We start from the raw sequence: 22,933 nt of genomic DNA on the forward strand, positions 1-22,933 counted from the left end.
TTCTAGCAATGAAAAATGAGATAGCATAAAAAATAATTATTAGTTAATCTGCTAATAGAAATTAATCATTTAAACCTTAATTTCGTCTTCTGTATTCTGTCTAAGGTTTAAATTCTTCTAGACTGAGGCAAATTTTATTTTTTGTCTTAATACAGAGTGCTCGGGGAGGGGAGGATGCTAGAACGTTTCCGCATTAAAAGCTGACCTTGTGTCTTTGTCCTCATGAGTAAACAACTAGAAACAAAGAGCCGAGACTAGAAATTCGTAAATTATTTATTATTATTAAAACTAATTAGAGTTTAAATCGTTATTTGGATATTCATGCAGAATATGGACCGTGCTGATAGAATAACGTTATTTAGAAGGCCATTCTTAACATGAGGAGAGGAGGACATTTTGCAACTAATCTGGACTTTCACCTAAGAATTTATTAAACAAGATTAACTTGAAAAATCCTATGCGAAATGGTCCGTTTTCTGCGTTAAGATTAATTTTTACTTTGTTTCCACCTTAACATTTTCCTTTTAAATGATGACTTTTTAAGGTTTTCGGGTATGCTGAAAACGAATATCGCATTTAAATTTTCTGCCAATAAGTAGTTTTCCGGATATTAAACAATGTCATTTCTGATGTTATTGCTGTTGGTCATCTTGCTAGGCGTGAGTTTGTGTGAGTAAATACAACCTTGAGAAACTGATGACGTTTTACAAAATAAAAATAAAACATTTCTGATTTCATGTTTCACAATTCATTTTTATCATGTAACACTGGCTGGCACTTGTCTTTATTAGTGGCAGTTGGAATGACAAAAGTAATACCTATGTTAACCTTTAAAAGAAAGGACTTTATTTGCTTTATTACATGTTGGAGAGAGTACACCTCTTGTTAATAAGGTTGGCCAGCAACGTGCATGTTGTTAGTTCAGTGGCTAAATGTATACTGGCTACTTGCCTGTCATGCTGGCTGGGGCTTGGTTAAGGAGAAAGAGTGAGAGAAAGAAACAGTATAGGAGTAGGAGAGAGAGGTGAGGAAAAGTCTTTTAACACTTTGGCAACTAACTCGGTCACGATCTACTTTTCGACCTGGCCACTGCTAGTTGCTAAGCAACAAAGAAAGAAAGAGAAAGGCTAAGAAACTATTATTTTTGGGGAATGGTATTATTTTTGTCCTACTTCTTGGCTTTTAGGTTCTTTTCCATTTTACATAAATTTACACGCACAAGCATGTACTCGTGCATACTAAGATGGCTACCAGCAATAACATAGGAAATGACATTGCTTAATATCTGGAAAACTACTTATTTACGGAAAATTTAAATGTGATATTTGTTTTCAGCACACCCAGAAAATGATGTAAATCGTCATTTTAAAGGGAATGTTGAGGTGGAAACCAGAAATTTACCCCTATTATTTTATAATTCGATTCTTGAAAAGCTTACGAAATGAAATAAATTTGTGACAATTTCCCCACAAAAACAGGATTAGACACAAGGCCAGCTTTTAATGTGAAAATATATCCAGCTTCCCCTCCATCTCCGAGTGGGGCAAAACTAAATAAAATTGTCTTGATCTGGAAGAATTTCTCTTTTACTGACTGGTTCTTAGCCTTAGATGGAAAATAACCTTTAAAAGAAAGAACTTTTTTTGCTTTATTACATGTTGGAGAGAGTATACCTCTTGTTATAGCACCCCTTCTAGTAGTGTTATTATGTATATTTTATTCAACAAAGAGGTCAATGTCTAGAATCTTTCCAACTCTAAAAGGATTTTTACAATGACGACTTTTGCAAGTTTGGAGGGATGCTGAAAACGAAGATAACATTATAAAGTGGCACAGAGAAATAATTTTCATGATATGAAAAAATACTTTTTAAAATTGGGGGATCAGTTTTCTATATAAATTTAACATAAAATGAGCACCTACTTTCTGGCTACTTAGTGAGGTGGGGCATTTTTTTTTTTGTTTTTTGGCGAAAAGTTTTTTTTTTTTCTTGCTTGCATTTTTCAATAAAGACATGAAGCCATTGTTATAATGTATATTTGGCAAACCTGAACGAGAAATCACCCCCACTATAATTTTTATAGTATTTTTTAATATTTAGTATGGTTTTCGAGGTTGGGGGATGTTTATTCCGAAAGTCGTTCTTAACATGGGGAGGTTGAGAGTGTTTATAGTACGCTGGGTAAAGACGTAAAAAAATACGGTACTTTTACAGTTTATCGCCGAAAATGTAGATGCCATTTTTTCAGGCACCTGTCATTAAAATCAGAAAGAGAAATCAGTATTGACCGAAGTGGGAAATAAAAAATTACAAAATTGTTTTAGCAAAATTATATTTTCGTACGCAAAGTTTTCAATAAATGTCTTTACAATTATATTTTGATACATGTTTTCGTTGTCAAATGGCGCTCACCCAGTTGAAATAATTATGAATATGTTATTTTGATTTTCTGTTTTTACTAATAATGTCTTTTTTAGTTTCTATTTTTATTAATAAAAATATATATACATTCCACGAAAAGCTTTCCCGTTTTCATTAATTAAATCGAAACATTTCCAATTATTACGAATACATGTTCTCTTTCACTTTCTTTATTTACTTTTTTTTTCATAGTTCTTTCTGGAAGTAATTAATATATAGTTTCATTTTTTTTTTGTTACTTATTTCCTACTTTGGCCATAGTTTAAAATACTGATTTCGGGTTTGTATTACTGTACACATAGATTCGAAAAAGTTGTCAAAAAACAAATATATAACAAATAAATGTAATCAAAGGCAAGATAAGTTACTTTTCTGCCAAACTGGATATATTTTTTGTGTTTTTATTCAATGTAACATGTTTATTCAGCTCGAAAAACATGCAGTGTTTATCGATGTATTGGAAAATTAAAAATGGCGGCCGACCGACTCTCTCTTAAACACGGTAAGTTCGAGAAAAGGTGTTATAAATAATAAACTAGACAAACACTGTTAGAAATTCGCTCAATATATATTACCGTGACATAGGTTGACATATATTCGGTGTTTTTTAATAGTATTTTGTCTAGTTTATTATTTATAACACCTTTTCTCGAACTTACCGTGTTTAAGAGAGAGTCGGCCGCCATTTTGAATTGTCCAATACATCGGTAAACACTGCATGTTTTTCGAGCTGAATAAACATGTTACATTGAATAAAAACAAAAAAAATATATCCAGTTAGGTAGAAAAGTAACTTATCTTGCCTTTGATAACATTTATTTGTTATTTATTTGTTTTTTGACAACTTTTTCGAATCTATGTGTACAGTAATAAAACCCCCTGATTTCTCCCTCTGATTCTAATGACAGGTGCCCGAAAAATGGCGTCTCCATTTTCGGCGATAAACTGTAGGAATGCCAAAAATATCAACTACAGAGTACCGGTTAAAATTATGGGGGGGGGGGGAGGATTCTCGTTCAGGTCCGCCGTATATTTTATTAAACAAAAAATATATTCGTTTTTTTTTAAAACATCAAGTCTACCCCCCCCTTTCAAGTTACAATAGGAGTTGTCTCCCCTTTTAAGAAAGTGTTATTTTTTTTCGCATGATTATTTGTTTTTAATCGTCAAAAGTCTCTGATTGTTGTTTCAAATAGAACAATGTTTGTTTGTTTTTTTGTTTAAAAATAAAATAAAAATAAAAAAATTGTTAAAACTTAACCGACCATGTAAAGGCCTCGTTCTGAATTTAAGCTGAAATTCGAAATTTCTTAGAAATCAATTTAGTTTCATTTTCAAAATATTTCGACGTTTTTCATAGGCGTTGTTCATTTGTGACGAACTCTTTTTATCGGGTAAGATCGTTTTCTTTCCTCTTAAAAATAATATTAAAAAAAAAAAAATGTTTGTGTTAAATTTATGGAGGGATGTAAAGAATAGTTAACACTCCGTTCCATTTTTTTTTTTGTAACAAAAGATTTGTTTTTGTTTCTGAAGTTTTAAAGAAATATGGATTGATAATCCGTATTATTTGCGATTCTTCGGACTACTGTTCTCATCTTGAGTGTTATTTTCGCAACGTTTCGGCCGATGTAAGCTTCAATCTTTTTCATGTGTATCTTGCCGAACTCCGAATTGTTTCTGTCGGAACTCGAGATCCCCGAGTTCGACAAGATACACACGAAAAAGGTCGCCCGAAACAAGGACAGTAGTCCGAAGAATCTAAATAATACGAAAACTTATTTACGTTCAGTTACCCCCGCTCTAAATTGTTTATTTTTTCTTTCGAAGTGATTCCCCAAAAGATAGGAAAATAAATGCGTAAAACACTGCATTAATAAAAGGTTAAAGTGAAGAAACGCCTTTCCAATTTTGATCGAGGCCTCTCGAGTCAGTATGGATGGCCAGAAGTGCTATAAAGTCCTGGTTGGATGTAGAATGTTATTTGAACTTTTATAAACATTGTAAAATATATCTATACTCATATAATATTTTCTTTTCTTTCCCCCTTTTGTTTCTTTTTTTTGTGTATCGATATTAAGAACCCTTGGTAAATGTTCCCTTTACGCTACAACAGAACACTGGTCACTATTTTTTGTTTTTTTAAGGGTATTCGAGGTCGCTGACAACGAATCTGATAATCAAACCCGCCGCAAATTTACCGTTTGCATGGTATAAACCCCTAGACCTTAAGACTATTTTGTACCATTTCACCGCATTTGCATCGCATTCGGTAGTGTTTTTCTAAAGGCGTAGTGAAGTGTCTTATCACATCGCGGAGGAATCTTTCAAATAAGAAAATTAAAAAAAAAAAAAAAAAATGTTCATTTTTTTTTTTTTTCGTCTTACGTAGTTTTTAATGCATTTTTAATTGATCAAAAAATAAAGTTTTCACGGGCGGTTTGCAAAAACATAAGCAGAAAACACAGTTTTATGTTTTTCGTTTTTTTTTTTTTTTGGGGGGGGGGTATTCAATTAACAGGTGCTTCTGCAGTTTAATTAACCGTTTTTTTTTTCCGTAAGTAACGCGCCGACATTTACCATTTCACAAAAACTCTGTTTACCCAGCACCATGTCGGCGCGTTACTTACGGTAAAACGGTTAATTAAACTGCAGAAGCACCTGTTAAACTACACAAGTCCTATAATTGAATACTCCCACCACCACCACCAAAAGAGAACGAAAAAACATAAAAATATGTTTGGTGCTTATATTTTTGTAAACCGCCTGTGAAAACTTTTTTTTTTAAATTTTTTTTTTAGATCAATTAAAACTACGTAAGACTAAATAAATAAATAAATAAACCACATTTTTTTTAAAAAACTTTATTTGAAATGATCGCTTAAAGATTCCTACGCAATATAAGACACCCCACTACGCCTGTTCGCACGCGGACGTATCATGTAAGAAAAACACTACCGAAGGCGGTGAAATGGTACAAAATAGTCTCAAGGTTTAGGGGTTCATACCATGCAAACGGTAAATTTGCGGCGGGTTTGATTATCAGATTCATGGTCAGCGACCTCGAATATCCATAAAAAAAAAACAAATTAGAGTGGTCAATGTTCTGTTGTAGCGTAAGGTAAGATAGAGTCAGTACCGGAAATGACTGAAGCAGTTTAGGGTGGTATATAAAATCAGCCCTGGAAATGACCCAAGCACTTTATTTCATATATATTTTTAAGACTAGGAGAGTATATGGTGTCTGTCCCGGAAATGGTGAAGCAGTTTATGATCTGAAAATTACATTTTATAGAATTATATTTTAATAAAGGGTGGAGATGGAGTCAGTCCCAGAAATGTCTGAAGCAGTTTACTGTCTCAAAATTATTTTATTTCATATATACTTTAAGGAGACGAGGCGGGGAAGAAATTTGGAGTCAGTCCAGGAAATTGCTGTAACAGTTTATGATCTCAAAATTACTTTATTTCATATTCGCACCCTCCCACTCTTAAAAATATATTTTTAAGAGTGGGAGGGGGCGAATATAGAGTTGGTCCTGGAAGTTGCTGGAACAGTTTACAATTTGGAAACTACTTTATTTCATATATATTTTTAGAGTAGGGGAGGGGAGAATATAGAGTCAGTCCCAGAAATGGCTGAAGCAGTTTACGATCTCAAATTTCTTTTAGTTCATATATATATATATATATATATATTTAAGAGGGGAGAGGGTAGGAAATATGGAATCAGTCCCTGAAATGGCTGAAGCAGTTTACAATCTCAAAATTACTTTATTTTATACATATTTTTAAGAGTGGTGGAACTATGGATTCAGTCTCGGAAATGGCTGAAGCAGTTTACGATTTCAAAATTACTTTACTTCATATATATTTTAAGAAAGAGGATGAAATATGAAATCCGTCCTGGAAATGTCTGAAGCAGTTTACGATCTTAAAATTACATTATTTCATGTAATTTTGTCACAATGGAGGGAGAATATAGAGTCAGTCCCGGAAATGGCTGAAGCAGTTTACAATATGAAAATTATTTTCTTTTATATATATTGTTGGTGTTGTGTGAAGGTCAACTGGGCCAGTTTCTGATGGGGGGGGGGTGATTCATATTTTTCTGAATTTTCAATGTTATCCGGAAATGACGTCATTGTAGTGGTGGTAGTGGGTAGAAAGAAGCATGATTATTTTGATTTTAAAAGTCCTCTGGAGGTCTCCAGGGATTACTAAACCTTTTTTGGAGGGAGTAATGTCTGTTTGGGGGTCACAAAGCAATCTCTCATGATGTTATATTCCAAAGATATAGAATACCGTGGAATCATATTCCGGAAATGACATTATTTATCTTACTAATATGTTGTCGGTGGTTGGAAGGGAAGAACTACAGTAATATTGAAATTTATTGTTGAAGCAAGGGATGGCTGATCACTATCTGTGTCAATGCATTTATGTAATTATTTGAATAACCTGCTGAGTTATGTTCAAGAAATGATATTATTTAACTAAAAATGATAGTGTCGGTATTCGGGAAGGAAAAAAAAAACAGTAATGTGGAATTTTATAGTGAAGCAAGAATTGCCTAATAAATAAGCTTCTCGATGTATTTATTTTTAAAACCAGCTGAGTTATGTTCAAGAAATTATATCTTTGTCCAAAAATTTAGTGTCGGTAGTGGGGAAAGAAAATGAAACACAGTAATGTGGATATTTAGTGAAGCAAGGGTTGCCTAATCACTGACCATATCAATGTATTTATGTATTAATTTAAAAATCTTGCTGAGATCTTCCAAAACTGACATCATTTTTCTTAAAATAATAGTACTGATGGTGGGGAAGGAAAGAAACCCAGTAATGTTGAATTTTTTGAGAAGCAAGTGTTGCCTAATCGCTAACCATGACAATTTATGTATTAATTTTGAAAATTTTCTGAGTCATCTTATGGAAATTACATTATTTCTCTTAAAATTATGGTGTTGGTAGTGAGTGGGGAAAGAAACACAACATTATTGAAATTCATGTTGAAGCAAGGGTGTCCTAATCTCTAACCGTGTCAATGTATATATATATGTATTAATTTAGAAAATCTTCTAAATCATCTTTAATTTCTCTAAAAATCATAGTGTCAGTGATTGGAGGGAGAAACAGTAATGTCGAATTATATCGTGGACAAGAGTTGCCTAATCTCTAACCGTGGCAATTTATTTATGTATTTATTTGGAAAATCTGCTGAGTCATATTCCGGAAATGACATCATTTTGCTAAAAAATTATAGTGTCGGTGGTGGTGATGGGAAAAGAAACACAGTAATGAATTTTATGGTGAAGCAAGGGTTGCCTAATCATTAACCAAAACAATGTATTTATGTATTAATTTGGAAATCCTAATGATCCATCTTCTAAAAACGGCTTCATTTTTCTTAAAATTATGGTAGCCTTGGTGGGAAGAGAAATTATTTCATATATGGTGTACAATACCTGTTGAGAGTATGTTAAATTGCTTCCTATATATTTACATTACCCGTCAAGGGTGAGTAAAATTATTTTAAATATGTGTTGTACATTATCTGTCTTAGGGAAGGTAAAATTATTTCATATACTTGCTATAAATTACCTGTCCTAAGGAAGGTACACTTATTTCATACATGTGTTGTGAAATACGCGTCCTTGGGCAGGTAAAATATTCCTTTGCCCGAGATAGCAAATGATAAATAAGCATAAAAAATTCCTCTAAGAATAACAAGTATGTTCAAAATCAACTTCATTTTTCGGATCAAGTAAAGAATAGAGACCCTGTAGCAAAAGATGAAGACCGGGGCACATTTCAAGTGACACCACTTGTTTGACCTTGACATTGCTGTTGGTTGTTTGCAAACACATCAAATAGCAAACATAGTTGAATGTTTGCGAGGAAGATTTAAAAACATATATTTACAAAACTTTTTAAGATTTAAAAGAAAAAAATATATATTTACAAAAAATTTTTTAATATCAAATAAATATTTACAAAACTTTTAAGGATTAAAATAAACTTTTTTCTATTTATACAAAAATTTTCTAATAAAATGAACATATTTAAACAAATATTTAAATAAATGGGTGTCTGAGTGCGTTTTATTAATATATTTACAGAACTTTTTAATGAAACTAATAATAATAATAATTATAATATAAATAAATAAATAAAAAGAATGAGGTATATTAATTATAAAACATTAAAAACCGATGTTATCACTGAGAATTTCAAACACTGATCTCTCCTGTCTATTAAAAAATACATATTTTTAAAAATTTTTAAATAAAATTATTTAAACACAACTTTTTAATGGCAGAAACAGATATAAAATAACTGACTTGTTCAAATTTTTGCAAATGCTGTGTGGGTTTTTGCGACCAAGATTGATTTTTATGTGCAGTGTGTGTGTGTGTGTGTTTCTGTATGTATGTATTTTTAATACAATTCAATATTTATTTGAAGTGCGATGTATGTCGGTGGTCAGTGAAGAATCGAGGCAATTTTTATGTATAAGCAACAAGTATAAATAATCGAGATTAAAAAAAAAAGTATTATTTTATTCACATATCTTTTAAAACTTTTATTTTCATAAAGATGAAGTGTAGTATCACAAGATATAAATGTTTTTATAATTTTTATTTTTATTAAAAAAAAACAAAACTTTTTTGCTTACTTCTCCGCAAGGGCAAATTAATACTAGTAAGTTTTAGCGTCCAAAATTCTCGGTTACAACGTCAGTTTTTAATGTTTTGTAATTAATGTAACTCATTCTTTTTTCCTCACCTCACTTGTCTGTTTAAATGTATATATGTTTGTATGTATGTATGTTTGTATATTCGTATGTATGTATGTGTCAAGTCATGTCATATGCTACTGGTACCATGTAACTCAGTACTACCTGCCTCATGGTCGGGTCACTGGCGACTAAACTGGTTCCCCCACCAGATTTGTTTGGTGAGGAGGGTGGCTAGTCTTCCTGAAGGATTAAAACCAAGACCTTCCAAAGGGCGAATGAACTCTTTTTCGGGGTCAACAGCCAACTAGCACCATGTGTGTTTGTGTGTATGTATGTGTGTGTTAGGGTGGAAAGGGCTCCCGTAAGCCATGGTGAAAGCAACCTTTCTAGGAGAAGCAAATCTCTGATTTAAAAAAAACATAAAGCGGGAGACGAGTACCCGCATTAAGCTGGTCTGCAGTTTAATTTGTTGCTGGCTATCTTGCTCTTGCTTGTTGCTGGATCTCAACATTTTGAACCGAGAGAGAGACTTGGCTGTTGTACACAGCTAAGACTCTGTAACATTATCTGTGTATAGATACCCCCTCAGGCATTTGTCTATAAAAATGGTCCTGTGGCGATGGAAAAGTTGTGACGCATGGAGGCTTGAAATGTTGGGAGCATGTAATAATTGATCTTAATGACCGTCTTCAGTGCCATGCCTGCTTGAGCGTGTGAATTCACCTGTAGGACTAAAAAAAAAAGTCATTTTTGGGCTCATGGACTTTAAGTGTCTGAGGGAGTGGCACTCGTCTGACAAGACGTTTCAATCATCATCATATGTATATATGTATGTCTGTCTGTATGTATGTATGTATGGCTGCCTGCCTAAAACTTTCAACAGAGGCGACGGATTTTCACGAGATCAGTATCGTTTTGAAGCTTGACCCTTCGGACAACAAATATCGAAAAATTGGCTAAAAACATTAATTCTGTCACCCTTAACTGGACACTTTTCTACAAGGAGGAGTCGCTTTTTTCGCCGATATTTTCAAAAGTCATCTCCTCTTTTCGATTTATTAGCCTTAATTTAAACAGTAGTCACTTTCAGTTTGGCAATAGATGGGTACAACGGCAAAGACATCAAGTTTTTTTTTTTTTTTTTTTTTTTACAATTTTTGCCTCCTTCATGGTACGGGTTTGAGCCTGCTTACCACTACTTTTTTGTTGATCAACACACATCTCCAAACACCCGGGCAACGCCGGGAACCTAGGCTAGTATAATGATAAAACTCAGATAAGCTTGCTTGGGCGTTTAAACCGTCCGTCTGGTTTGAAAAATTCTGTGCATGCGTAATTACTTGAAAAGAAAGCTTTTTTTAATCAACAATTGTTTTGCATTTAAAATATGCAAATAAATGCAAAACTAAATTCCTTTTGCTTTTTTTTTTCATCGGCCTTTTATAAATTTTATTTGTATTTTTCATTGCAATTGTGATCAGACAATTAAAAAAAAAAGAAGCTCAGTTTATAACATTAGGTAAAAGTACTTCGGAGACTTGCCTTTTAAAACTTTATTTTAGATGATATTCCACTTTTAACGTATGTTATAAACTTTCATTGCAAGTTGGAATCGCTTTCAAACAATTAATTTTTATTTAAAAGAAAGGTACTTATACAGTTTAACCAAGACATTAAAAAAATGAAAATATCGAAAAAAATTTATATTGTATGTATCCGGTGTGAACTGAAGATCTCTGAAAAAAAAAAAATTCACTTAATTTGATCGAGTAGTTTTTTTTCTTTTCTTTTTTTTTTTTTTTTTTTTTTTTTTTTTTTTTTACAGCGAAAAAACACGTTTTTATGAGAGCACGTTGAAGGCAGACATCTTGGAATTTTTGTAAATTTTTGTTTGAATTTTATAAACGCCACGGGAGATAACTCCATGTAAAGCGCCGACACTCCCTCCCCATCTTTATTACTAGCTTTTCTTCCTAAAAATCGAACCTTTTGCTCGGTATCATAACAAATTGTTTTTTTCGCTTAAAACAAAAAAAACTACTTGATGAAATTAAGTGAAGTTTTTTTGGAGAACTTCATTCCATAACGGATGCGTACAATTAAAATTAGGGTTTGTATTACTGTACACATAGATTCGAAAAAGTTGTCAAAAAACAAATATATAACAAATAAATGTAATCAAAGGCAAGGTAAGTTACTCTTCTACCAAACTGGATATATTTTTTGTGTTTTTATTCAATGTTACATGTTTATTCAGCTCGAAAAGCATGCAGTGTTTACCAATGTATTGGAAAATTCAAAATGGCGCCCAACTCTCTCTTTAACACGGTAAGTTTGGGAAAAGGTGTTATAAATAATAAACTAGACAAAATACTATTTAAAAAATACTGAATATATGTCAACCTATGTCACGATAACATATATTTAGCGAATTTCTAACAGTATTTTGTATAGTTTATTATTTATAAGACCTTTTCCAGAACTTACCGTATTTTTTTTCTCGATATTTTCATTTTTTTAATGTCTTGATTAAACTGTACAAGTACCAAAAGAAACAATAATTCGAATCCAATCCGCGATTCCTCAGGAAATGCCACAAAAGATTTTAGTATGATTCTTTTAATAATAAAAAAAATAAATTTCTTTTTCATTTTTTTAACAGTTTGAAACGTTTTTAGATTCATTTTTTCACGTTAAGACAAACGCAAAACATTTAACATTACAAAAACAAAGACGCTGACTTGTGATAAATGCTTTCGTTAAGAGTCGCACTTCTTTGTTTAAAAAGCCACTTGGCCGAAGTGACGTCAGATAAATTTAAAGGTTCGGATGACCAACACTGTATATAATGTAACCTGGCCAGTTGGTTAGAATTAGGTTAGCATCATATGCTGGTGGTAAATAAAAATATGTCTTAAGAGAGCAGAAAGAAACACACATGTACACAAGAAGTAGTCACACAATTGTATTAATAAAGAGGTTTTATTTTTTACAAAAGAGTAACTACTTATCAAGGCTTGGAGGCCACTCGAGGACAAGGGTTAATGAGTGTACAGTAGTCAATGGGACAATATCGTAGTAAGCGTTAGTAGTGGAAATTTGGTAAATTGGATGACTTAAGGGGAATGGCTCATTTAGAACTTGTTTATATTGGACTTGAAGACGACCATATTGTAGTCAGCTGGAAAGCAGGTAAACGGAAGAGAGTTCCACAAGCGTGCAGTTCTAAGAAAGAAACTTTGTTCATGGAATCTACGTTTAGGTTTAGGCACAGATGAAGAGTGTGGGAAATTATTGATAGTGGGTTCAGCTAGACGAGTATTTATTGTGAAAGATTTGCGAGGGGGGAACCATAGATTGAAGCTCAGTCGAGCACTTGCCATGAAAATAAGGATAAAGCAGAAACAGCATCGCGTTCAATGCCGCCAAGACTAAACTTGTTTCCTTCAATAATTACAAGAAACCTTCTCTACCACCTATAGCAATGGCCAACGACTCTTTATCTGAGAGTACATCTTTTAACCTCCTTGGCCTAACGTTCACAGGAAACATGAGTTGGAACAATTACATTGAAGGCATTGCCAGGGCCGCTGCAAGAAAGGTAGGCTCTCTCTACCGTGCTAGAAAACTACTAACACCCGAAAGTATCCTGTACCTCTATAAGGCAACCATTCGCCCATGTATGGAGTATTGCTGTCACACCTGGGCTGGTGCATCTGCTACTAGTCTCTCGCTCCTTGACAAGGTTCAAAAGAGAGTCGCAAATCTGATAGGCCCTGAACTGGCATCTAAGCTTCAGCCTCTATTCCATCGACGAAATGTTGCATCCCTCTGCCTTTTCTACAAGTATTTTAGTGGTGAATGCTCTGACGAACTGCAATCACTTGTGCCCCCACGATGTGAGCACCCTCGACAAACCCAACAGGCTGCTAAATCCCACCCCCACACTGTAGAGATCCCTAGATGTAAAAGATCTTTCTACTCCAATAGTTTCTTCTCCAGAACCGCTAGACTGTGGAATTCCATTCCAGGTCCCTGCTTCCCCAACAGTACTGACGTGCAGAAGTTCAAGTGTAACGTGAACCAACATCTTGCTGCCCAAATCCCTACATAGTACCCCAGTAGTTGTTGCCCCTGATAGTAGCCCCCTACACCAAAGTGGCAATTTGCCTTGTTTGGGGTGAAAATGTAATAAAAACAAAAAAAAACAAACAAAAAAACAAAAAAAAAACAGGAGTTTTGTTGCCACACCTGAGCTGGTACATCTACTACTAGCCTCTCTTTCTTAGACAGGGTCCAAAGAAGTCCTCACCCTTATAAGTCACGCACTATCAACCAAACTCTAACCCCTGTCCCATCGCCACAATTTTGTGTCCTCCTGCTTGTTTTCCAAGTATTTTAAATTCTAAATTATTTGAAGTTTTAGAGAGGGGATTATTGATAGTCGTTGCAGCTAGATGAATGTTTTCCATGAAAGTTTGAAAGAAGATTTTTTTTTTTTATTGTAGATTCGCACGTGCCCCCACCCCTCCAAATAAATAATAAAAAACAAACAAACTGAGGTTCTACTATTTTTAAGTGATTTCTTGTAAACACCCTGAAAAATGTGACACTCCTCCTCAAAATACAAAGAAAACAATAATTTTAGAATATAATGGCGAGGATCACTTTTGCATAAAGAATTGAACGTAAAATGAAAACCTACTTTCCAGCTATGCTGATCGCCAACTCTAAATTCTAAAATATTTTATTTTTGTTTTGTGCCTTTTTCTTCTTTCAAGTTTTTCAGGGTGTTCACATGTAATCGCCTAAAAATGTAGAATCTCACTTTTTTGGGGGTGATTTATCTTTGGTGTTAATCTACAAATTTATCAATTCTTTCTTCGTTTTTTTTTTTTAAATAATAAATAACAAACGAAAGGAAAACAAAAACATTTTATTGTAGTTTTTTTATTTGGTAACGTCACTATACTTAAGTTAAAATGATTTTTATATTTTATTAGAAAAAAAAAACAGTAAAATATTTGCTTTAGCTTATATTGACCTTTTCAGTTTTAAGATGGCTGCCTGTGAAAAAATATATTAACTAAATTAGTTGTAGTTTTATAAGAATCTAGTTTAATTAATAATTTAATAGTTAAGCAATACTGTAGTAATTAGTTTATATTGTTAACTGTATTATTAATCTAACCAATACATCTACTAATTGACCAGTTGTGTACAAATCCCAAAAGCGATAGGAGCCTTCTATCATGTCTGAAAATGACAATGTTCAACGAGTGAGATTGGAGATGCGCCGCTGTACAACTCATGCTCTCTACTGATCCAAGTTATGACAACAGGACCATTGCCAGCACCCTGAAAATGCACCCCTGGATTGATTGTCACGAATAACAGGGATGTGCCCAGAGTGATGAAAACAAAGTTTGCGGCTATGGTTATGGTCTTTAGTGTGGTTTCAAGTGATGGCCACATCATGCCACCTCACATCTTCAAAGTCAGCTTGAAAGTCAACACGGAGTGTACCTGGATGTGCTGAAGATTGTGGTGATCCGCTGGTGCAATCAGGACCCTTCTCTCACTGGGCCCCCTCCTCCCCCAACCTTAACCCGCTGGACTACTTTGTTTGACCATATGTCAAAAACAACACAAACATAACCTCCTACAACACCAAAACCAGCCTGATCACTGCCATCCACCGAGTATTCACCAAGCTCCTGCCGGCGTTTGTGGAAAAGGCATGCTCTAAATTTCAGGCCTCTATCGAGATAGTGATTGAAGCTGAAGGCGGCTACATTAAATAAATGTCAGATCTACTACATAATCAAGTTACCTGAATTTATTTTTTCAATAAAAGTATTAAAATAAAGCTATAGTGTTATTTTCTTGAGGGTGGCACTTTTATTGTTCCACCAGTTTATATTTTTAATTGTTTGGTGATCATTAATTTATTAATTTAACCAAATTGTTATAAAACTGTAACTAATTTGATTAAAGCTGAATTCAAAATAACTGGTGATGTAATCTTTTCCATGAAAAACACGATTCAGAGTTTGTCATTTGTGAAAGATAAACTCATAAGTCACACCCATTTAAACCGAACATCTAAAAATATATTATCTATTATAAAATGAAATTAGTTTTTTCCAAGAAAAACCAGCCATTGGCTTTTGGCAGCCATCTTGGATGTTTATATAAACACCATTTATACTGATAAACTAGTTCAAGTCCAGAGTTTAGTTTAATGAAAAAAAAAAAAAAAAAAAAAAATACAGAAAAATCATTGATGTACGTATTTGGCAATAAACTAAAATGTCATATTCCAAAAAATCACTTAAATTGATCAAGTATGTGTACTGTACTACTAGAACAGAATCAGGGTTTGTATTACTGTACACATAGATTCGAAAAAGTTGTCAAAAAACAAATATATAATAAATAAATGTTATCAAAGGCAAGATAAGTTACTTTTCTACCTAACTGGATATATTTTTTGTGTTTTTATTCAGTGTAACATATTTATTCAGCTCGAAAAACATGCAGTGTTTACCGATGTATTGGAAAATTCAAAATGGAGGCCGACTCTCTCTCGGAGAGGGTACGTTTGGGAAAAGGTATTATAAATAATAAACTAGACAAAATACTGTTAGAAATTCGCTCAATATATGTTACCGTGACATAAGTTAACATATATTCGGTTGTTTTTTTAATAGTATTTTGTCTAGTTTATTATTTATAATACCTTTTCCCAAACTTACCGTGTTAAAGAGAGAGTCAGGCGGCATTTTGATAGTTTTCTCAAAATTCATATGAATTTCAATAATCCATCATGCTTTATTTAAAATAAAATACTCTATCTTGTTTTGTGTTATAAAGTTTTTAATAAATTTTTTTGGAACAAAACGTTTTTTACAAATTATCTGAACAAAATTTTTTAATAAAATTATTTGAACAAAACTAATTATTAAAATTATTTGCACAAAACTTTTTAATACAATTTTTTGAACAAAATTTTTTAAAAACATTATTTGCACAAAACTCAAAATAATTTAATAAACTCAAGTAGATTCTTTACAGTGCAATATAGACAACAATGTATTGTGGACTAATTACTACCGGGAGGCATGTGAAGCTTCCTCCAGGTGCTTACATTTTTTTTTTTTTTTTTTGGAAATAGGATTTTCAAAATTCCCTTTTAGTTTTCCTTTCTCTTATTTTATTTTCACAAACGTTAAAATTAGGTGAAAAAAAGAAAGAAATCAGTTTATTTATTTTAAAGTCAAAAGATATGACCCTATTGTGTCGACCATCTTTTTCTTATTCTCACATAACACTCAACACTACTTGTTTTTGAACCGGATAAACGTTTTGAAGTCTATTGTAAAACAAACCCAACCTTGAAAACCGTGAAAATCTTTTTGATTTAAAAGCTGTCATTGCCAGCGATTAAATCATTGAATTAAGTTTCTATTTTCCAGATTTAAAAAGTAGTTGAATTTAGGTAAATATGGCAGCGGTAAAATTTTATCTAGACTTTTCCGTCGGCCATGATTAAATCTGATGAAATAAAAAAGAGCAGATAACTCAAACTAACTTGTCGAGGTAAAAAAATAAACCTTATTTTCAATGCGGTTTAGTGGTAAAATCACTAAAAATCATAAATTTTGATTTTCTTAGTGTGAAATAAAATACTTTACATGTTTTTGTTTTTTTGAATATGAAATCTTCTTTCTGTAATGAGTACGTATATCATACAGACTTTTCTATATTTTCTTTACTTTTAATTAAGTGCAAACCTGAATAAGCACCTATTTTTTTCAACGCAAATAGGTCACAAATGAGTGGGCAAAGCAAACTGCATAAAACTGTTATAGATTATGGTTATTTGGAAGTTTTACTGATTGTTTTAAGGGAAGTAACTCTATTTTACTAAGAGATTTGTTTATTGCCCCCTCCCCCCAACCCCGACAAAAGGAGGGTGGACCTGTAAATTCGCCCTTGTCCGTTCGTCTGTCCACACTTTTCTTAATAACTACGCCTTGGAATTTTTTGAAATTTTGCACAAACATTAAACATGATATGAGTAAAAAAAGTAACAGAACGGATTTTCCGGGAAAACATTGCCCCCCCCCCCCCGGGTGCCTTTCAGGTAAAAATGGTTAAAATTGACACCTTTGTGCTGATTAAAAAAAAAAAAAAATGATGCCTTGGATTTTTATAAAACTTTCTGAAAAGTTGTAACTGATTTCTATATAATTTTGTTTGTCTATACTTCGCGATAACTCTTGGGTGTGCCCCAGGGACTCTTTTAGGGCTAATAAAAACACTCCATTTTTGGGACTATTTTACCATATTTGTCCAAAATTTTCTGTGTATGTCTATTTAGCAGTTTTGCATGGTGCTGAACTCAAATTTACACATGTTAAGACCTAAAACTGCATTGTTTGTTCATTTTCACCGGGATTTGATGTCCCCTGGGGACTTTTGGGGCTAAATGGTGGGGGGGGGGCAAATGCTGAACTGAAGTCATCTTTTTTATGTCTTGTTTACTGTGCACTCACATTCAATAAAATAGTTGAAAAAAATTTATTTGTTTGAAACCCCAAAAATAGTAGTGCGTAAATAAAAACCTCTGCCCCTGGACAGAACTCTCCAATGGCTACCCCCTCCCTTCCCACACAAAAAAAAAAAAAATGGACAAGACGGTTGCTATCTTGGTTGGAAATTTAAAAGCTGTAAAAAGAGTTAAAATGAAACACAGAGCATTTAAAACTATGTAAAAACACACAAAAAAATGATGCAAGTTGCAAAATAACTTTTTTTTGGCTATGGTAACATTTCTTTATGTATATTGGATTTTTTTTACCACTTTTTGGAATCGTTGTGGAAAGTCAGTAGTGCCCTAAATAAATGAATTGGGTAATCTGTTTGATGGGTTTACTGTGAAGAGTCAAGTCTGACCGTGTGCAAATTTAAGCAACAATAAATACAAGATTCTACATGCTAAAAAAAAGCCTCCTTTTTTTTTTAACTCAAAAAGTTAAAGAGGTATAAAGACAAGAGCAAGCAACCTTTTGTGCTCTGGAAGTTATTTTCCTACATAGTCACCAACATTCTCAATGCACTTCTGTCAGCGATGAATGATGGCTGGGCATGGGCGTCTGGAGTGTTTTGTCATACAAAAATCATTCCAAAAGTACAAACCTCCTATTTAAAAAAAATTTTTTTTTTTACTCAAAAAGCTGAAGAGCTATGAAGATAGGAGTGGTATCATTAAAACAAACAACCTTTTGTTCTCCAGAATTTATTTTTTTCTACATAGTCACCACCATTCTCAATGCACCTTTTGCCAGTGATGAATCAGGACTATGTGTGGTCGTCCAGTGCACACTTTGTCATATTAGAGTCGTTCCAAAAGTAAAGCCTCCTATTTTTTGTAATTAAAAATTTTGAAGAGGTATGAAGAAGGAAGTATTTGATTTTTTTTTTTTACCACTTTTTTGAATCATTGTGGAAAGTCAGTTTTGTGAATAGTCATGTCTGACCGTGTGCAAATTTATGCAACAATGAATACAAGATTCTACATGATAAAAAATTGTCCATAAAATAACAAAAAACAAAAACAAACAATAAATTTGTAGATTAACACACTCAGCCCGCCCTCTCCCCAATTGCATAAAAAAGTAGAATTTTGTGATTTAGTTGAGAGTGTAAGTGTGTAATAAATAAAAAAAAAAAAAACAAAAAAAAACAATACCTTAGAATTTAGAATGAGGGATCACATATAAATTTAACATGATCATTTCTAGACCATCGCTGTTTATGATTACAGACACCCAGACACACACACATGCACACACACAAAGTGATTTCTAGGAAATTGTTGGAACAGATACATTGAGGACATTGCCAAAGCTGCTGCAAAGAAGGTGGGCTCTCTCTACCATGCTAGAAAGTTATTTATGCCTGAGAGTATCCTGTACCTCTACAAGGCCACCATTCGACCATGTATGGAGTATTGTTGCCACATTTGGGTTGTTGCATCAGTCACTAGTCTCTCTCTCTCTCTTAGACAGGGTTCAAAACAGTCGCCAATCTGTCCCACACTGTCAGCTAGGTTTCAACCTCTGTCCCATCGACGAAATATTGCATCCCTCTGCTTGTTTTACAAGTATTTTAATGGTGGATGCTCTAACGAACTACAAGCCCTTGTACCCCCCTCAACGTAATTACCCCTGACAAATCTGACAAGCAGCAAAAATTCCACCCCTACACAGTAGAAATCCCCAGATACAAGAAAGCCTTCTACTATAATAGTTTCTCCCCCCCAGAACTGCTAGACTTTGGAATTCTCTTCTGGGTTTCTGTTTCCCTGTACTGACATGCAGAAGTTCAAGTGTAATTTAAACAGACATCCTACTGCTCAACTCCCTACATAGTACCCTTGCAAATTATGTCCCAGTAGCCCCCTACATCAAAGTGGCCCTATGCCTGGTTTCAGGTGAAAATGTAATAAATTTTTTTTTTGAATTAAGAAAATGGCTAATATTTAAATGAAATTCAAACCTTATTACATGTTCTTGAATGTGATTATCATTTTATTTTAATTTATATATGAAACTGATCCCCTCTCTTAATTTTAGATATTGTTTTTGTTTCTTTTCAGTTTAATTACTTTTTTCTTTGGACTTTTAGTAATTACGTGTAAGCACTAAAAAAAGTCTGTTGCCAAGGTCGCTGAAAAGATGATGGGATCCTTCTACCGCTCCAGAAGATATCTCACTACTGATGCAATTCTCTATCTATATAAAAGCCAAGTACGTCCAAGGATGGAATACTGTTGCCACATCTGGGCAGGAGCTGCTAAAAACAGCCTATCCTGCCTTGACAGAGTACAAAATAGACTTTGTGGCTTAGTGGTGGATGCTCTTTTCTCTACCCTGCAACCTCTCTCCCACAGAAGAGACGTTGCGAGCCTATCCTTGTTTTATCGTTATTTCCATGGCAAGTGCTCATCTGAACTCCAATCTCTGGTCCCCCCTCGCCAATCTTTCATGAAAAACACCCGTCTAGCTGAATCCACTGTGAAAAATTTCCCCCACTCTTTATCTGTGCCTAAATCAAAACGTGGATTCCATGAACAAAGCTTCTTTCTTAGAACTGCACGCCTGTGGAACTCTGTTCCATCTGCCTGCTTCCCACCTGACTACAACTTGGATGTCTTCAAGTCCAACGTTAACAAATTCCTAATGAACCACCTCCTTAAGTAAACACTTCATCAAATATCCACACTAACGTACTGTACTTGCAATAACCCATATCCCTGAGTGGCTTCCGGGCCTTGATAAGTAGTGACCACCGTGTAAAAAAAAAAAAAAAAAAAATTCTAGCAAATTTTTCTTATTCCATGTTCTAATTTATGCAAAAGTTAAAACAAGATTGTATCTCCTAAAAGTCTTTAGGTACTTATTCAGATTAACATTGTCACAGAATGAAAATCGTATATTCCCAAAATCTCAAAAATTGTTCAAGTATATAAAAGAAATTTTTTTCCACAAAATAAATTTTCTGTTTTTTATCGTTAAGTGAAGGCCGAAGTCATTTTAATATACTTCCAATTTAGTTTTTAACATAAAATGACGCTTCTAAAATATGATTTTATTATTTGAAAATTTTATTTTTTTGAAAAAAAAAATGGTTTATGTTAATAATTTATTGTTTGGTTTTAAATCTTACGTTTCCGTCGTCTTTTCAAAATTATCCAAAAAAAAAACAAAAAAAAAAAATTTGAAATGAAAGTTGGTTGTCTGCCCTTGATTTCTTCATCGACACTGCCCCCCCCCCCACATTAACACAAAATAAAATTTGATTTTCTTTAATAAAAAAAAGTATTTGATTAGATTATGTGATTTTTTTTTTTGGAATATTTCATCTTCATTCCATATGCTCGTAATACAGACATTTCTGTATTTTTTTTTTGCTTTTTATTTCCGCCAAAAGTGTAAATCTGAATAAGCACCCACCTTTTTTTGTAAAAAAAAAAAAAAAAAAGATAAAAAAACCAGTTAATTTGAATTTCTACACTAATATACTCGGCTATCCCCTATCTTCTCCCCCCAAATCGCCTAAAAAAGAAGAATCTTGTAATTTAGCTGAGGGTATTAATCTGCAATAATAGGAAAAGAAAATAATTAGGCATTTTTGCAGTATAGGTAACACAACTAAAAAATGTTCAAAAAACAAATAAATGTTACCCAAGGCAACATAAGTTATTCTTCTGGATAAGCTATTTTTTTTTTTATTTAATTTATTTTAAAGTGTTTATTTATTTTGAAATACAAGTAGTGTTGAGTGTTATGTTAAAACAACACGAAAAAAATGACCGACATAAGACAGTGAAGTTTTGATAATCACTGATAGAAACCCACCTAATAAATGTCAAGGTGATGTGTGTTATAAGTAAGGCCGTGACAACAGCATATTCTTCACATTCTTTTAACTGTCGAGTATATATCCGACACAGTTAGACTCAGCTAATCAACCAAGAACCATATCAGTCTATATAAAAACATATTAGATATTAACGGATATATACTAAAGAGTCAAAACAATGAAAAGAATATGCTGTTGTCACAGCCCTAGTGATGATAAGAGAATATCCTTTTCATTGTTTTGACTCCCGAGTATATATCTGACACGGTTAGACACAGTTAATCAAGCGAGAACCACATCACTCTTATATAAAAATATATAAAAATATTAACTGATATATACTCGAGAGTCAAAACGGTGAAAAGCCCTAATGATGATTACATAAAACTGATAAAGCGTATAATTGCTGTTACATAAGTGGAGTCATAAAACACACACACACACACACGCACACGCACACGCACACACACACACATCTATTTACAAAATGAAAGTAAAACTTTCCAATTTTATTTTTAGACTAACCTAGATGCCGAGCATTACCCGGATGTGTGGCGGTGTGTGTAAGGGTGTTGGTTGAGCAAAAAAAAAAAAAAAAAAAAAAAAAATAGGAGTACCTATTTACTATGCCTCCCCACGGGACAGAGTTAGACACCAGGGTCGTTTTTTAACGTGGAGAAAAGGTACAAAAATAATAATTGTCTCAGTCGTGAAGGATTTCTCCTCCACCGAAAGAGAACAAGAAATGGAAGTGCAGCATCTGAAGAACAGATACTACACTTCTGAACCTGTAACGTACAAGAGGAAAAGGAGGTGGAAAAAAGCAAATGGTCACATCAATATACCCACTGTGATTGTGACGTCATGGGCAATTGAAATAACGTTTTTTTATGTGATGTTGTTGACGCCAGGTTTGAATGACTTGCAAAAATGCCAACAAAAAAAAAAGTGATCCCTCCTTGTAAAAAAACGGCCAAGTTGATGATGAAAGAATTAATGTTTTTGTTCATTTTTTTTTTTTTTATATTTGTCCTCCGAAACATCAAGCTTTAAAACGATACTGATTTTGTCACGGTCCGACGCGTTTGTCGTAAGTTTTTTTGCAAGACATATAAACACGCACATTTTTCCTTTTAGACTAGCCTATTGTAGTAGGCAGGCAGGCCCGAATCCGTAGATGAAAAAAAAAATGTAATGTCTTTGCTGTTGCGTCTATCGCCAAACCAGAAGTGCAGAGGTTTAAATTAAGGCTAGTTAATTAAAAAGATGGGATCACTTTCGAAAATATCGGCAAAAAATGCGACCTCTCCTTGTAGAAAAGTACCCAGTTAAGGGTGA

General features: G+C 33.4%; 1 protein-coding gene across 2 annotated transcripts in view; it reads left to right on the top strand.

The window, feature by feature from the left end:
- The first annotated feature begins 3,552 nt into the window (after positions 1 to 3,552).
- Positions 3,553 to 22,933, top strand: part of LOC145246168 (uncharacterized) — a 197,582-nt gene continuing 178,201 nt past the window's right edge. For both annotated transcript variants that reach the window (XR_013863103.1, XM_080108035.1), the window contains exon 1: positions 3,553 to 3,816. The gene's annotated coding sequence lies outside the window, so the exon portion shown is untranslated. The remainder of the gene's footprint in view (positions 3,817 to 22,933) is intronic.

The sequence above is a fragment of the Euprymna scolopes genome, chromosome 23 (genome assembly GCF_053919585.1).
Source record: "Euprymna scolopes isolate OS-2025 chromosome 23, ASM5391958v1, whole genome shotgun sequence".
Lineage (NCBI taxonomy): Eukaryota > Metazoa > Mollusca > Cephalopoda > Sepiida > Sepiolidae > Euprymna > Euprymna scolopes.